This window comes from Aulonocara stuartgranti, assembly GCF_965226115.1.
Source record: "Aulonocara stuartgranti genome assembly, chromosome: 8".
Taxonomy (NCBI): domain Eukaryota; kingdom Metazoa; phylum Chordata; class Actinopteri; order Cichliformes; family Cichlidae; genus Aulonocara; species Aulonocara stuartgranti.
In genome coordinates, this window is record NC_138959.1 from 10,783,285 (window position 1) to 10,789,284 (window position 6,000).

Genomic DNA, 6,000 nt, shown 5'->3' on the forward strand with positions numbered 1-6,000 from the left:
CCAAATCTGGGTGATTTTATGTCAGGGATCTGTCAGGGCTGTCTTAGTATCTGGCTCCAACAGGGACCACTGCTTGTTGAAACAATAATACATTACACTGTGCTTCTTTAAAATCCTCCTCTTGGTTAAAAAAAAAAAAAATGTTCGCTATTCTCACAGGACTCTACCTAATTATGCATGGAAGATTTCTGAGGGCTGTGGGGGGAGGAGGTGAGAAAGGATGGCTACTGGTGGACTTCGCATGGCTCGAGTGCATTGCTGAAGGCAGCCAAAGACTTTGATACCTGGCAGCTGGATCTCCCCGGTCCCGATTAAAATTACTTTCAGAATATCATGCATCATTACGACTGAAAAATTGGCCAGATCACAAGGTTACTGTGATAATGAGGAGAGGACGACAAGGTAAACTGCTGCAGTGAGACACGGTTTCAAATGTGACGCATATTTACCTCACAGGGTTTTCAAAAGGGGACCACATCTCATTTTCTGGAGGGCGACCCCTTTCCAGAGGTCATATCCAATTAAACAAACAAAACGAATGCAGAGCTTTTCGGTAAAATGCAAAGAGGCGATCCCCAGACTGGTGTAAAAATGCAAAGACTGTCCAAGAGGATTTGATCCACCCCCGACTCCACGCCTCCACTCACTCGTGTGTAATATCCTTTCTGTCAAATATGTATGTAATGAGAGTGTAAGGAGTACTAAAACACATTGCCCTCATAAAATGCATTTTTTACACTGCTTCATATGCAGCCATGCATTTGATGAACATTTAGCAATGTATGAAAGAGAAATGTGATCTGAAATATAAAAAAGGTTTTTTTTTATTTCATATATACGTTGATTTTTATGTTTTTACCTTCTAAGTTTAATCATTCTTACAGTTTATACAGTGGCATGAGATTTGTTTTTTATTTAAAAGTACACTCGTGCGTTTCTTCACATTAGCTATGTGAAATGAGAGGTTTTGTTCACCAGCCTGTGAATTCTCCTCAGTTTTTTAGTCTAATTTAAGCCCACAAATATATTGTTTGGGTTTCTTTATTTTTTTCAGCAACAGCAGCTGTAAAAAAATAAAAATTAAAAATTAAATAAATCCACTGTTTAACCCAGAATATACAAATAAGCTCAGCCCACATTCCCAGTGCATCAGCTGATCTCAATTCCAGCCCACAACAGCTGATGACTCAGCTAAATTCTGCTCATCCTGTTAAAATCTCATATAGGAGGCATCTGCCTACAATGTTGCTCCCTCTGCAAGCCGCTTAACAACCCATCTAGGTGGGCTGGAGGTGTGTGATTGCTTTGTTACCTACAGAGAAACAGGAACTCAGGCTGGAGTTATACAGTTAAGGCTAGGGGGATGGGGACTAGATGATGTTATTGACACGTGAGTCCACTCAGGAACTCAGGAAAAACATAAGGCAAAAGGGCATTGTTTGCTCTCAGTTCTGGCATCTAATCATCAATACAATTACCTTAAACGTTAAAAAAAAATGTAACTATCTTGTTCCGTCCATGATCATTTCCTGTTGAACTTGTGACATTTTCAGCACAATGGGACAACAGGAAGTGAACAGGCTCTGACTAAAACTGGTATTCAGATATAATTCTTATTGAAATTGAATCTGCTTTAATATAAACATATTTTGTACAAGAAAATGACATTTTTAATGTTACTTTGTTCGGGGGAGTGTTTTGTTTCTTTTTGCACAATTTATGGCAACTTATGTGTGACCATAAAGCCAAAGGCAGACTCTACACATTTTGAAAAGTTAAATTCATTTTAATGTAACGCAGGTAAATAAGACGTGATGACTCTGAAATGAGACCCCCGTCTCCTTATCAGCAGCTGACCAGAACAGGCATGTGTCTCCTCGTTCTCGATGACCAAAGTGTGTTTTGGTAGCTGCCTGCTGCTCCTGCTGCTGTTGTTGCTCCTTCAAATGACAGACGCTCTGATTCAGTTTTTATTACTGAATCTTACTCCGGTAATGAAGTTGGGACTGTTATGTTTCTCTCATTACCTTTTCATTAAAGATATGACTAGAAAATGGGGTTGCCATGGAGATGGCTCCATAAAGTCTCCAAGCTGTATGCAGGGCTGCATTGTTTACTCTTTTGCCAAGACTGCTGTCTTCAATAGGGAACGAAGACTTTTTTTTAAACACCCCTCCACCCCCCACGCACGCACGCATACACACACACCCACCCTTACCGCTCCTTCATCATTTTTCCTTTCTTTTATGGATCAAACAATGACCTGATGCAAATAGCGCATTCTTCAGTGGTCCTATTTGTTAATGCTGAGAGGTTCCATTAGCTTGCTCATTGCTCCCAAAATGATAGATGATGCCACTCGGTGAAATGAGTGAAAGGAAAAAAAAAGTGATTCACAGGCTGTAAGCAGTAATTTACACAGAAGACATTCAAGAAAATGGTATTGAGACATTTTGTCTAAATGACGGTTGGACTTAATGTCTACAAAAGCAGCTGCCAGCCTCCTTGAGCACTACCTGCAAGGCAAGTAGTGTCACTGGTTCATATAAGTAAAAAGTAGCTGACATTCAAAAGTGCATGTTAACCCATCTATCCAGGCATCTAACCATCCTTCACGCCGTGTCATCCAAAAACGCTTTGGTATCATATTCAAGATGTAATGGCGCCCAGAAGCAAGGTAAATAAACGAGGGTAAAGACAGAGTCACAACCTTTTCTCCTCATTCATCAGCAGCATTTTCCAAACCATTAGCCCTGTCATTGCTTCCTGTACTTTTCGTGTCTGCTGGCTGGCTTCACCTCAGTACTGTGATTAGTTCAAGCAGGATGCCCGCTCATCGATTTTGCTCCACTGGGTGTTAGTTAACCCTCTGCCAGCTTTTAATTGCTTCTCTTGCCTGTTAAAGCACTACACATCTTCTGCAGAAAAAAAGAGCTTAAGATTGATTTGTTGTTGTTTTTTTTTTAATTTGCATGCAGAATTGTGCCTTTCGGAATATCTAGATGTATCGAATTGTATCTACGCTATCAAGGAATACATGTTTTACTTGTATCTAAGAATAAGGTGATTAATTGAATGTGTTACCTGCTGGCAGTAATTTCTTTCATGCCGAGAGGTGGAGATAAAGACGGAGAACAGATGAAAGAAGAGAAACGCTTTGTCTTTCTCATGCGACTCTACCTCTGCCTTTCGAGCTTATTGTGTTTGCCGAAAATAACATAAATCTAGCGTGATTGACAGAGAGATGATAGTTGCAGTAAACAAAAGGTGCTGCACATACACGGAGAGACGAGGAGAGCGTGGAATGGGTTTTTGAAAACAATAAATCACAACTTGCACAAAATTCATGCTGCAACAAATCTCATTTTAGTTTCATTACTACCCCTGGATCCTTCATTACGCAATATGTATCTGTTTATATCATGAAAAAGACATTTAGACATAAATTATAAAGTTACTAGAGGACTCTTTTCCTTCATTAACTCAAGCTGTTCACTGACAGTAAAACATTGTTTGCAATGGATTTATATTTGTGAACAGAATTTTTCATTTTACACAATCAGCCCTCTAATCACACCTGCGCAAAGCTAATCTGTAGATCTAACCATTTTAATATCGGAGCTCTACTTTCTGATCTATGAAAACTTCTTTTGAGGACCCCATAAGCAATCGGTTGCACGTGCCCCTGGCTTCTTGGAAACCAACTGAGAACTGCTGCAATAAATGATCCCAGACCTGCTAACAACCCCGAAAATGTATATATGTTTGTCATGGTTTGATATTAATCCACCCATAAGGAACAGTTTGTTAAAGCTAGACAGGAAAAGTCGGCAGATGCTCTGTCATTAAGACACGAGAAACATCATTCACAACGAAGGATGATATATATGTTTTTATATTGTATCTGAGATGAACGCTGTATGAAATTCTAGCAGTGAAAATGTCATCTTGTGAACAAATGGCAGAAAATCATCTGCAGCAGGAGGAGCCGATGTGTGCTGATGGATTAAATTTAGCAATTTGTGGAACAAACAATTATTTTAAATGACTCAATATTTGGTTGGAAGCAGCACCTTCTCTATGAAAACAACATTTGTAAATGAGACTAATACATTTTATCAACATGTTGACAGAAGTCCTAGAATATGGTTATGAGGGCCTCATAAAGGCAGCCAAGCAAAACTTCAATACTTTGCTAAATGCCCCCTTGGTTTTCTACTCCCTATCATTATTTGAATGCTTTTTGAAGGTCTTTAATTTGCATCCTAATGCTGTGCCCTTGTTCAATTTAATTTACAATGCAGATACAGAAGCGATAAGTGTGATGGAGGTTCATCCCCCAAGAAAAGGAAGAGAGAGAGAGAGAAAAAATAACAATAAGGGGAAAAAAATAATCATTTTACTTTTATATGTCTCTCATATGAATTGAGCTGATAAAACATTCATATTAAGCGAAAAACCATTCACATCAGCAAGTGCATTATTAAAGAATACATGTGGAGACATAAAATAATCATTTCTGAAGCTGCTCAGAGGAAATTTCATATACATCTACCGTATGACTAAGCTGCCCCTTGTTTCACGATTTGTTTATCTGCTTTTTTGCTTCATGTCTACATGTTTGCTTAGCAGTAATTTATGTACTCATAGTCAACATTAGTACATGCAAACAAACAAGACAGAGGCGCACATTTAGGGAAGTGGCAGAGCTGGCGCAGAGTGAAAATGACAATGGTGTCACAAGAAACAGATTGGATTTGGGCATTTTGGGCCTTTTTTTCCCAAGGAAAGGGTGTAAAAAGTAGGTTGCAATGCTGGGGGTGTATGTGCCCAGCCCCCAGGGCTGTTACAAAAAATATGGGGCACTCTCACTCTTTCTTTCTCCTACACACACACACACACACACACACTCACACACACACACACTTCCTTTCTCTCTCTTCACCTCCCTGTTTTTTCTCCCTTCCTCATTATATCTTCAATTATCAAGTCAGGAGAGAAACTCATTATTTTTGGAAGTCAATGCCCATACCGGTGTTCTTTTTGACACAACACAAGAGGGGTGCAGACAAAGTCCATTTGTCGAGATTCCAATCTCTTAATACCATTAGCTAATTGTGAGAATAATCATTTTAAAATTACACCGAGGAAAATATGATTTTATATTTTCACTTTTAAGCTCCTAGAATTAACTACGCAAAATGATCCTTTTATGATCCTGTGCAGCTGTATCATTAAAGAGCAGGGAGTAATTACTGTTGGCTGATTTCACTATTTGATGCAGCATTTTAATTGTCTTACGGGACACTTTTCGCAAGCCGTGACCAAGCTTGGCGGCACGTGACCCGACTCCGGGACTGTATCTGATTTCATTATTAGCCCCAGTTTGGCTGGCTTAGCCCTCATATGTACCATGAACACCTTTACCCATGGGTGGCTCGAGTTAATTACTTCAGCCAATAATGCCTGAGATACCACCTAATAAGCATGGAGAGTTACAAATTATGATGCTCAGTTGACGTGTTGCTTGTGTCACATCAGTATTTGGGGGTGCTTTAAAAAAAAGATGTTGAACTTTTGGCATAGTCTTTGTTTCTGTGTTAGCTTTGTGTTCTGAATTGATTAGCCAGTCGAACTTACCAAAGTCATTAATTAAATTTGCTCCTAGTCTACCTAGATATAGATTCTCCCTCCATAACAGAACAATAGAAGTGAAATGTACTGTGTGTGTGTCTATGCATGTGTTTTTACAGAACTGCCTCCTAATGAAAGATGTGCTGTTGATTTTTGGGAGATTAGTAGACCACACCGTTAGCAGTTTCCACTGAAACTGCTGTGAACAGTGAAAGCTGCTGATTAATTAAATTACCTGTGAAACTATTAACTTTAGTCACGAGCGCCAAATGGCAGGCTCTAAAGATCTTACACTTTCCTAAATATACATTTTTGTTTGTTACACTGGCTTTCCATAAAAATGTGTCTATAAAGTCCAAGCAAAGA